The following is a 12,543-nucleotide window of genomic DNA, read 5'->3' on the forward strand; positions in this document are numbered from 1 at the left end:
GTACATTAGCTTAATAAAATCCAGGAAGCATTTACGAACTCTCTGGCCTGAGGGTCCCTTTAGGAACAAACACAAATGATCCTGTTTTTTACATAATCTTCCTTCACTAGCACTATCTGCACTGCAACGTATCCTTTCAATTTGAAGCAGACAGTGCTGTGACAGCTACACTTTAAAGTGTCCTAATTTGTTGAAAGCAGTTTTCTCAATTAGCTCTGTAGCCACTGCATATCAATGTAGCTTTGTTTGAGCAGATCTGAATGCATGTTATTCCTAACTTATGTTTTCCATGTAAATTCTAAGGAAAAAAGACTGACACTGTCTTCATTAACATTGAGAACACAATGGGATTTCTGTTCTAGACTTGCCTGGAAAATTAATGAAATTTAGGGGCTCAGTTTTCTAATATGCATTTACAAATCTATCTTTTCTCCTCCTTCCAATTTCATATAATCCTCTACAGTTTAGCTCATTCCTATTCAATTTGTCAGAACACTTAAAAAATTTTTCATCTTTAAAATCTTTAGTTTTCCTTTGTGTGGAGTAGGAAGTGGGAGCATATTTTAAATATAATTTTTTCAGAAAGTTGCATATACCAATTATTTAAAACTCTGTCAATATTTGCTAATTCTACTACTATTAATCAACATCAAAACTAAATCTAGGCATAATTGTTTGAATTAAGTCTTTTATAGAATCCACATTCAATGCATTTGAAAATATTTTCTTTGGTTGGTACTGCTGATAGTTTAAAATCATCCATAAAAGCAGCCTATATTACATTTCCAGTTATTTTCCATATCTCCAGTATAACCATCTATTTTAAATTATGCTCCCAGCTCCTTTTGGGATATTATTGTGGGTTTCGCAGATTTCTGTATTATAAGATGGAATCAACAGCATTTTTCTGATACACAAGAAGGCAGAATACCACCTATGCTGGGCAAAGGCTTTCTGAAAAATACTAACAATGAACTACCATTTTTACGAAAAAATAATGCCTATATTTAATTGAAATTTTTGGAAATAAACCAGTCAATTTTAAACTGTTATAGATATTAAAGCAAATAAATTAATTTCTGTGTATATACATTCTAGGACCTTGACAGAAGTCTGAAATCTCACAATGCTTTTTATTACTCTGATCAGCAGCATCCTGTTCCTTAGCTGTAATATTTAGACCTCTTTAAAGTTCTTAGAGCAAATTTGCAAGATAAAAGACATGATTACAGCCTTCAATTTACTTGCTTGTAATGCGATATATGGTAAGTCTCTGAAATAGTTGTAAGCACTTTTATAGCTAAGCATTCAGCTGTGTTTCATGAGGCATGTTAGACTATGGAGACAATCTATTTTTGCTGTTATGCCCTAGCTAAAAACGTGGCAACCTTCTAAACAAGAAAAAGAAAAGCTTGTCATTGACAAAGGCCTTAAAATGAGTAAAACTTCTCTTTTCAGGGAACAGAAGATGGAGAGAAAAGGGGACAGCTCTTTTCAAGAGACGAGAAATGATACAGCTTAATGATTCTGATAATACCCAATGCTCTTGTCAAACCAAAGCATTATTTTATGTCGTTTTCTTATCTCTGCTATCTTAGGAATTTGTTTGTACTTTTTACTTTATAATCCCAATTCTTATTTTTCAATAAGCTCTGGACCTATGCCAATAGGTTAAATCAATTTATTTTGAGGTCTCTTCTGCCCTTTTTCCTATTTGCCATCAACTTCCCCTGTTCTTTTCAACTTCCTTGCCTTTGTAGATGAGTCTGAGAGGCTGAAAGTGTTGCAATCATCCAAAAAATTGGATAAGCCTGTAGATTTCCCCAGCAAACCCTGTCATTGTGACTCCAGCCTCATGGAGGGACTAGCCGTAAGGGAACAAGATAAGAGCACAGGAATTGCCATATCACACCCAGCGAGCTGGCAAACTAGCAGCTTTTTCTCAAAGGGTGCCCATTACCACCTGTTTATAATCAAGGTGCTCCAGCCTTTGCTCCAACTGCAGAAAAGACATTCCCTGGGAATGGCTCAACACAATTCCTTAATTAAAATCTAGTGGAAACTTGAGAACCAAAATGTTGAAAAGCAATTTTTGCCAACAGCTACCCAGTTTTTGGTGTCCCTGCTTTGATCTCCAGGTATAGAACTTCTTTCCATGTGCTTTTGGACATGGCTCACTGAACAGCCATTGCTGGTCAATGTGTTGGTTACTGCCTTGGCTGAATTACAGATTATTTGCTGTTTCAAGAGATGAAAAAGCTAAAGCATTACGATATAAAGCACCACTGTGCTTCATATCATATATTCCATGCACAATATACAGAATTTGGCTTTGCCTAGAAACTAGAAGTTTATTAAAGCAACTTTTAGATGTTGCTCATAATAATTAGACTCATAATTAGCAGCTTCTCTGATCTCTCAAAACCTTATATTTTTTAAACTTAGCATTCAACTTTTTCTTCTTGATAGCTGAGCACCACTTTGGCCCAATTTAGAAACTAGTTAATCACAATTATAAAAGAAAGAACATCTCCCTCTCCTTGAAAAAAAAATCCCACCTGGAAACTAATATGTATAAGAAACAATCACCTCAATGTATTCAAAATATGTTATGGGAGATGTTCCTGACCGGCTTTCTACAGTCAGCAAAACAAATATTCCAGCACTGGCTTTTGTTGGGAATTTTATTCTCTACTGTAGAAACAACTTCTTGATACTGAAGAAAGCAAAGTAGTTCAAGTACCATCTCCCACTGTATATATCAAACATTTTGGCTTGTTTATTAAAGGAAAAATCCAGTTTCTAACATGTTCTACATTCTGCAGAATGTCAGCTGAAGTTGTCTCAATACAGCACTGTGCAATATCCAAGCTCTCCACCTCAGCCAAAGCACACTGTCTTGTTTCACTAAGTAATAATTCTGTTTACTTATCTTTTTACCACATTGAGTAAAGTGGTAAAAAGATAAATAAACTGATTATTCCTTCAAAACTGAGTCATCATAACCTCATCCAGTCTATACTAGCAAAAACAAGGAAGACAGGGATACCTATAAGATAACTTATTCCTGATCTATAAATATTATGTAATTATAGACATGATCAAGTGCCTATTTTTAAATACCAGAGGACCCTTTGATCCTTACAAAAATCAAATAATTTCTGACAACTTTCTTAACTAAAGCAAAATTAGCTCGCTGGGATTTGAGATTCTAAAAGCCCAGCAGGAATGCTAAATTTGATGGTAGCCAATACTGAAAAGCAAAGACATCTAAAAGACAACTTTTCAAAAAGCAGATTTCAAGCAAGCTAGCATTTAGTTCTTTTTCCCAATTGCCTATCACATTATACAGACCCATGATTCACAGCAGAGACAATTTATCTAACACTAAGTCACTTGGAAAATTGACCATTCAAACAAATTTTGTAATAAAGAACATATGTCTGTCCTAAATGAAATAAAAATCTGTCCTAGAAGCAGTCAGAAAAGTTTAGAGCTCTGAAAGAAATTAGTTCATTGCTGATATTCATTTATTTCTTAGCTGGCTGACAAACCCCCAAAGATGTTCAATGTAGAACAATATTTTCCTATGTGAGCTACATACCAGAGTCAAAAATGGATTATTTCAGAAGACAAAAGCCAGTACAGATAGTAGGAGGAAAGGGACAAATCGCTATTAAAATTTTTTTTCTGAGCATTGCTTGGTCCTTAGCTGAACTCCAGCACAACAAATCTTCATGCAGAGAACAGCACAGAAAGTATAACCTTATTTTATCTACTGCTATATCTATGTCTATGTGGTGTTTAAGACTGGATGTGGCTCTTAGTACCATGCTCTAGTTGACAATGTAGTGCTGGGTCATAGGTTGGACTTGATGACATTAAAGGACTTCTGAAACCTAGTTGATTTTGTGATTGTGATCAGGTGACTATAACACTACAATTACATCAACTAAATGTTGGTGTAATTAAGAAATTATTTAGTTATGTTGGCACAAATATAAGTGAGAAAAAACAAAGAGAAACCACCAGCACATCTATGAGACTGGATGCTAAGCCAGACTCTTCCAGATCCAGATATATTTTTTGCGACTTATGTAGTAACTTATATACAGAAAAACAAATATTAATGTTCCATCTCTAACTGTGTAGCTCAGATTTTGTTATGAATAATCTCATTGTGAAAGCTGAAACATGAATAATAGCTGCACTCTCCCATCCTGCAACAAATAGCCTCATTTTATCACATTATTTCTTTTCTCTCTTTCAGCATATAACTGTAGTGGGAGGTTATAATGGTAGCCAAATAGCTCCCATTTCTACCAGCATTTATGCTTGTTTATGACTTATTTGGGAAAGGCAATGCTCTGGCTCAAATGCTCAGAGCAGCAATCTATCAGTTGCACTACACCCATCTGTGTAAGGCAAACCTGTGTTTTGTGTGCAGGAGAGGGTGAAACACTCACAGCATCTGGCAGGAGACACTGACCTTGGGAAAAGCTGACAGTGCATCTTCTGTACACTCGCTACACATCTTTGCCTTATTCCAGAGCTCTCTACTTACACAGCTCTGCATATAACTCTGAAGTGCCTGTAGATAAAACCAAGTCTAGGATACCTAAACTCTCAGTCTCTGCTGCTTTTAAGTATACCTCATCTGTCAATAGAGGTTGGCCAAGTTTTCCTATATTGAGATTTTGGATTTTTTTAGTTCTGCATGTTCCCACTGTTCTGTGCAAGCAAAGTAACCCCAATGTCTGAGGAACATGCAGTTTTCCAATTTGCTTGTTCCGTGCGCCAACTCTGGTGCAGACAAATTCCTTGTGAGGCATTGGTTTCAAGGGGCATCTAGCTGAACTCTAATATGGCATTACCATGCATTTTTCAGACAAATCTCCATTTATATTAAGTCATCAATTTAATTCTATATAGAATCATAGAATAGTTTGAATTGGAAAGGCTCTTAAAGACCATAGATTTCCCAAGCTTCCTGTTATGTTCAGGGACATCCTTCACTGCTCAGTGCTCCATCCAACCTAGCCTTACACACTTCCAGGGATGGGGCATTTGCAGCTTCTCTGGGCAACCATTCCCATTCTGTTTCATTCCCTCATCACCTTCACAGTAAATAATTTTTCCTTGATATGCAATATAAACATCCTTTCTTTCAGTTTAGAGATATTTCCCCTCTGTTCTGTCATTTTGTGCTCTTGTAAAAAGTCCCTCTCTGCCTTTCTTGTAGGCTCCCTTCAGGTACTGGAAGGTTGCTATAGGGTCTCCCCAAAACCTCTTCTTCAAGTTTAATTTCCAGCTTGGCTTAAACCATGGCAGTATTCTGAGCAGAGCAGGAGAGCTAACCAGGTCTGCATTTTCAAGATGCAGCCACTAAGAACACCAAAAGAAATTTCTGAAGTATTTACTTGTTTGAGAAACTGTCAAATTAAACTCTCAAAGTAGTTGAAAGCCTAGAATTCGGCTGCTCTGGGGAGAAACATCCAGAGCAGCACTGGTACTCTAAGGATATGGGAAAAGTGTATTTGTGTATATGGATTCAGTCTGGCTCTCGGTGAGGCTGCCCCCTCTCTGCCACCAGCACAGCCACCTTTCTGCCAAACCCAGCTGCCCATTAGCATCAGAAACAATGAAATAAACTGATTTTTTTTCTGAAAAAAGCTAGCTGCTCAGTAAAGCCAGGGTGATCTGCTGTCCCCATCCCTGTTCCCTGAGGAAGCTGCCCATTTGCCTTATTTGCTGGGCTTGGAACAGCTGCCTCTGCAAATGATCGCTGTAAGAAAAAAATTATAAAGTTGGAGAGCACAGTGTTATTTTTTTCCCTCCTCTCCATCTACACATGTATGAAATAAGCCAATTAGGTATTCTGAACACTTTAATTAACAAATTAGTTATGAACTGGAAAAAACGGTCATGCTTTCTGTATTCATCGGGCTATGGTAAATTAACATAAGCTAACGATGCCTTTTTTAATGCAATTACTTGAGCTTCACTCTCTACAGACTTTGTTTCTTGGATTGGGTTGGGAATGAAAACGCTGGTGTCTTTCCTTTCTAAACTTATTTTTTCAATGCATGAGTCTGTCCTGGATATACACTGGCACTTTTCTTTCCTCTTTGTGATGCTTCTTTTTCCTGCAGCTTCACAGAATTCACTATTCTCTTGCAATGAATGTTTTAATTTTTTTTCAGAGCTATTGCAAATATTTTTGTCTTTTTTAAGAACTATTTCTCCATCTAATAGGTATTTGTGAAAAATATTCCATTGGGCCGGATTGTTAAAGCACAGAAAACAACTTCTGACATCAACCAAGTGGCAATCACAGTTGCCCTCAAAAGGGGGATATAAGTGTTTGTGGAGCTGAGGTGGGTTGAGGGTTAGATTACAAATCAAAGTGGGGGGCATAACTATTTAGTTAAAGGTGAAGAATAAACAAAACTGACTATAAGGTAGGATGTGAAGCAGATAAAGACAGAAAATTTTACATCTTTTTTTGATGCAAATGAGCTGAACACAAATTCTTTATCAAATTTAAAAGAAATAAACAAACAAAAAACAAACAAAGCCAGAGATGGAAGTTAATGCTACACAAAAAATTTATTATGAGTAATACCAAAAGGACATGCCACTAATAAAATGAAAAGGTTTTCATTTCCTCTCACAGGTAACAGTGCTCCTAAAGGAGTTATGTCTTCAAATGAATTTTAAAAAAATTAAAAACACAAACAAAACCAAAACATAAAAACCCTCAAACCACACAGAGAACTCCTCCAATAAAACACATCAGTTGCTTGTATTCTCTCTAAAGCATTCCAAAAATATTGTTTATACTGTGTGCTACACAAGTAATGCTATAGCACAGACAAACATGCTTTTTGGGGTCTATTTATAAGTGAACTAATAGAGGCTTATCTTTTTCAGCCATAAGTAACTTCCCATATTTTTAACTGGATAATAAATTATGTCATAAATAAGGGCTATCACTTCGTCCTGAATTCTGAAAACCTAGTTTTATCTACACTGTCCATGAGATGGTTTTAGCAAACATACTGAAGTGGACTGTAAAACTTGTGTTTCTCTAAAGCACGTATTTACAGAAAGAGAATTGCAGTTCATTTACTTTTTAAAAGGCAACCATATTTTAGTGATTTAGCTCAGCAAGAGCTCTCTTACAGATATACAAAAGCTAAGTGGATAATGCTACTCTCATGATTTTACCAGTTGTCTTACGCTACCTCTGTTCATTACTCTCAGAATCTTGTCTACTTACAAAAGACAATATATGCTCTAACCTGCACAGTGAAAACTTCCAAACCACTGGCAACTCCATAACTTTTTTCTAAGTGGGTTTTAGTCAAAATACAATGAGTTGTGTTGTGTAAGGGTATTAGTCAGCTCAAAGTTGTTGTTGTCAACACAAGGAGATTGCAGTATTTAAGGTGCTGCTCTACAGTGTGCATGCTAACTGTTCATTTGGACAAATGTTAGCTCAGAGGGAGCACCTCCTTACTTTAAGATTCATACCCAAACTAAATTCTTGGCAAGTCCTGTATAGGCACAAGCCCAGACTGCTCACACAATCCAGGCTGATGCTAGCTGCCCCTTCCACATTGGAAAACTACATAAAACTCTTCTCATATTCCATTATACAACAGTAATAAGGAATTGGAGAAGTTGTGCTATTCATTATAGTATTGGAGACTTTAAAAGTGAACATAAAAAGAGCCTAGACTAAGTGTCCCTAGAATCCTTCAAAGGCAAGGATCTAACATGCATTTTAAATTTATTTTAGTAGAACCATTGCCATAGATCTGATTAACTTACTGGAAACAATCTGGGGAATAAAAGAGCCATATCCCACTATAGATAAATTCTTGCATCTTCCACACAGAAGGCAGAATTTAAGACTCCATTTAGAAAAAAAAACCAAAAATCCTTGTCACAATTACAGCTATGCCAACACTTAAAATTTTTGATGCTTGTTTTATAGTCACATTAATAACTGTGGTAACAGGCTAAGGTCAGCACACTGATTAAAAGGTAACCTGAAAGCTTAGATACAAGTTACACAATGGTGCTAGAAAGACTGCTTTTTGAACATCAACGGCTCTACAGATACTTCCTTTCATTTTATGTTATCAATTTCATTGGTAGCATCAGATTCCCTGCTAATACTGGACTTAAAACAGAACCCCTGGGTACCAAATTTTCTCTTTTTTATTCCACTGTGCAAAAGATAATTTCCACATATCCAGAAATTCATTATGACCTTCATACTTTCACTGTCTGCTGGGATTACTTCTGAAGTTCTGAGACTCTACTCAGTTTCAAGCAGCTTCCAATTATATTATATAACATTACATTATGTTGAAATAATGTAGAGTTTCTTCCCTGAATTAAAATGGTATGAGATAGGCAGCGTTAATTCTTGTACTAGTGAGAAGTATAGGATCCAACAGCTTGGGAATCATTAAAAGGAAGATTGAGAATACATTATATCAAACATGTGCTAAGAATCCTCATGATGAGATGCAGTCCCTTAATCCTATTGATGGCAGGTCAAAAGATGTTAGACCTTTTCACCTTGACATCACATATGAAAAAGTTACTGAGGATGGATATTAAAAAGCTGTAGAATGAACTTATTGAAAGCTCTCCTATTCTCTGCTGCCACTTTAGCTACTAAGGTGGCAGCAATTCAGACTTTTGTAGGAGAAGAAGTATGACAGAAATGGAAGGACCTGTAATCTTTTTAGATAGCCTACTAACTAGATTCCAGTTAAAAATTTGATCTGTCAATGACTTAATGGCATTTATTTATGTGCCAATTGGGTTGACTCCAGTACCAGTCATTTTAGAAAGTAGAATTAATTTTTTTCAAAGTTAACACATCCCCTTATTCTCCAAATTGCACACTGAATCCTTTGACATACTTGGAATTGCTTGGTTTACACAGGAGGAGAATCTGAGCTAATAATTGACAGAAAACTCAAAATTATTTTTCTTAAGAAATCCATCCAAAGCAAAAAGCTTTAGGAATTTATAACATTGAAATATTTTCCGATGTTTGCATATATATAAAGTGATAGTGACAGACACAAAAAAAAAGTCATGAACATTTCTCCACTTCTGTGGTGGTTTTTCCCCTCACAAAATTACAGAAATATCAAAAATAATCTGTACCTTTGCTATACTAGCACTAAACAGAACAGCAGATAACTTTAAAATTAAAATGAAAAACATGCTAGCACTGTGATACAGTAGGAGCACTAAGGCTTAGTTATTTAAAATAAAATATTATCTTACTACCAAAAGGATAATTTGATAGAAACTGACTACATCCAGCTTTGTCTGAACAGTTGCTAATTCAGTACTGTTTAAATTCTTAAGTATAAATCTTTGTTTATAAGCCTTTAACATAATTCAGGAGCCACCATAAGCCAAACCTACATTCACTATGAAATTCATTGCATCCTTCTCACTCCACAGAAATTTTGTCACAGCTGAATTTCAAAGGATCTTCACCCCCTTGTCTTTGCAGCCCTGATGGGAATGGCAGCACTTGCTTTATCCACTATTAACTCTAGTTAAGCCTGTTGATAAGTAGTAGTATATCTAGTAGTAGTATAGTTGCTCACAAAGTAAAGCAACACATTTGTCTACATTTTCCCTACTTTTTTCCGTGATAATAAAATGAAATTATGTAGGTTGCTTTTACCAGCTGCTATGACTAAAAGTGCCCAAGAAGGCAAAAGAAGGAGGGGACACCATGAGACAGACTTTGGGGACCTTGAATGAGAGAGCTGGTATAAAATACACACTTGCATTGTTCCCCCCAGTTTTTCACTCTTTGTGATAAAAGAAATACAGATTCACAGTTGTAATGATTATATAAATCAAAGATTCTTACTCACTGACATGGAAATTGTGGGAACAAGGAAAATTTAATATGTATAGGCATAAATTTGCAAGACACTGACAGACCTGTAGGTAACCACTAAATATTTGTTTCTACAATCAGCATTTTTTCCTATAATGAAAAATAAACTTTTCCATCCCCCTTCCCTCCACCCGCACCTCAAGAAAACACAGCATACTTCTCCTTGTTTAACAAGAAATAAGGTTCAGAATAGGAAAAAGTATCACTGCAGAAGAACCACCAAGTAAATTGATTTGGAGAGGTTAATGTTTCTAATAAAATTTCTGTCCATCAAGTCTGCATTTTCTTAGAAATAAATATACATACTAACCCATAAGTCATTGAAGGCTTACAGGGGTCTAAGTAGACAGATGTGGAAAATGCAAAATATTTTCACAAACTGACACGGAAACCCACCCTACATATACACCCCGTCAGTTTCCAAATCAATGCCAATCCACAAATGCTTAATTCTATTGGCCTAAATCACTAGTTACAGGATTTGTAAATGAAGAGTTTTCAAACATTAGAGTAAATTAATGGATGTTTCTGCCTTTGAAGCCTCCTAAAAAATGTCGAAAGTATTAAGTTCTTTTTGGCCTGCATCCTTCCAATTGGAATGTTTATAGCAGGAAACTGAACCACAACAACTACAGTGACAACTCCAGTCTCCTCAATAACATGATGTGGCTGTTCAGGGAATCAGTGCCTTAATCAATGGAATAAAATATCCCATCTATTCAAATAAAGTGTTTTGCCAGTCTGGAGTGAAGTGCCATGAATACAGGAAAGAAAAATAATTGGGTTGGAGAGTAGAATTTTCAAATGTGCATTTCTTTAATTTAAGGGGACTGGGGCTAGAGGAGGGGGAGTTCTTTCCATTTAATGACTTGAGCATAGTGTGGTTTAAATAGCACATTTGATTTGGGAATCTATTAGCTGATAATGATTCCTTAGAGAGAAAAAAATTGGATTCAGTTATTACTGGTTTGATTAGCAATATCTGTAATTCCGTGAAGTTGTAAAATAGCTCAGTATTAAAACTGAGCTATTTTCCATCACTTGCAGAAGCATAAACACAGACAGACAAGTTCCTGTGTTAAACATACTCCTGAATTCTGCAGTACTTTTACTGCCACTAGGATTGGAAAAAAGATCTTTTTTCATGTACATAGAGCCTCAGTTTTGAAAAGTATTTGTGCTATGCTCCATAGATACTAAAAGATGGATAACAATCTAGCAAAGTTGCTATTTACACAGAGATGAAACTGCTATTTAAGAAAGAGGTGCAACTAAATTTCCAATGAGGAAATAAAGCCAATGTTTGATTAATGACAACACTGATCCATATCAGTAAAGAAACGTCATTAAAAGAAAATGCACTGTACTGATCTTAAGGATAAAAAAGGGAAAGGTAAACACAATTAAAAGAAAAAATTAAATTGCAAATGTCAATCTGCCTTTCCCTTAGAACAGAATAAGTAGTCTTGTAAACTAAAAGGAGAAATACTCATCTAAAAACAAAGGAAGATCTTCCCAGCAAATCTGATGTTAAGTTGTGTTTTATTAAAGGGGTTCTAGTGGCTTTTTTTAAACTTAGATCAGGAAATAGATATAACTATAATCATACAACAGAATGCAACCTAAACAATGAGCAGTGTTTTAGAATTGAAGCACCACTCCTTTCATCTGATAAATATTTAAAGACACAACTGAAGGGACCTGACAGCCTACCAAAACACACATCCAAACACACTGCCACAGAAAACCTGAGAACTGCAAAAGGCATGTACCAAAATGCATGAAACACTGAAACAAAAGCTGGGACCAGCATAAAACAACATCTATTCTCATTCAGAAGCAGCAAACCGTGTTATCTACTGGTCTGCAGGCCTAAAACCAAAGAAATTGCCAATGCTCCTGTCTGGCCACAGTCTTTGCATCAGATCTGCAGGCCCTTAGCACTAGAGCTCATCAGTCACATTTTCTCTAAGCTAGTCTTTGGCTTCTGTTTAGCTCTCTTGCAATAGCAATTTTTAACAACCAGTAACATAACCTGATCTGTTTTACATTTAACTTATCTGTGTGATTGCATGGGCTATGGTTTACCAGTATAACAATTCTGATATATTTCTGTACCTATCATATCTATTCTGCCAGAATGAACTGGTATTTTTAAAAATGTAGGGTAGAGGACCGCAACCATGGTATGACAGCAGAGGTATTAAATGTACAGGCACAGGCTGACATCAGAGGAAGCAGGACTATAAGTAACTCACTATGTCAATTGCTAGTTGTTAAAAGAAAGTAACTCCAGGGCCTGGCTAAAGCTGATTTTAGAGAGCAAAGAAAAAACAAAACACACAAACAAAAAAAAAACCCAAGGAAGGAAATGAAGAGATCAAAGAACAAGAATTCTATACATGTAAAACACAAATATGCAAAGAAGTTACAGGCCAGTAAACCAAGAACAGTGTCAGGGCTCTGAGAGTACCAATAAGTCATAATTGCATTACCTAGTGGAGAACCCATTCACTCTGCCAGTGAGCCTTGGGGTCCCATTTCAGCCTCCAAGTAATACCTGAGCCCCATCATAGGAATATCTATGCCTG

General features: G+C 36.0%; 1 protein-coding gene across 1 annotated transcript in view; it reads right to left on the bottom strand.

Annotated features, from left to right (window-relative positions):
* Positions 1-12,543, bottom strand: part of CNTNAP2 (contactin associated protein 2) — a 1,011,078-nt gene that overhangs the window by 683,457 nt on the left and 315,078 nt on the right. The window lies entirely within an intron of this gene.

The sequence above is a fragment of the Melozone crissalis genome, unplaced genomic scaffold (assembly GCF_028551555.1).
Source record: "Melozone crissalis strain CALT ecotype California unplaced genomic scaffold, PUWL_Pcris_2 ptg000016l_1, whole genome shotgun sequence".
NCBI lineage: Eukaryota > Metazoa > Chordata > Aves > Passeriformes > Passerellidae > Melozone > Melozone crissalis.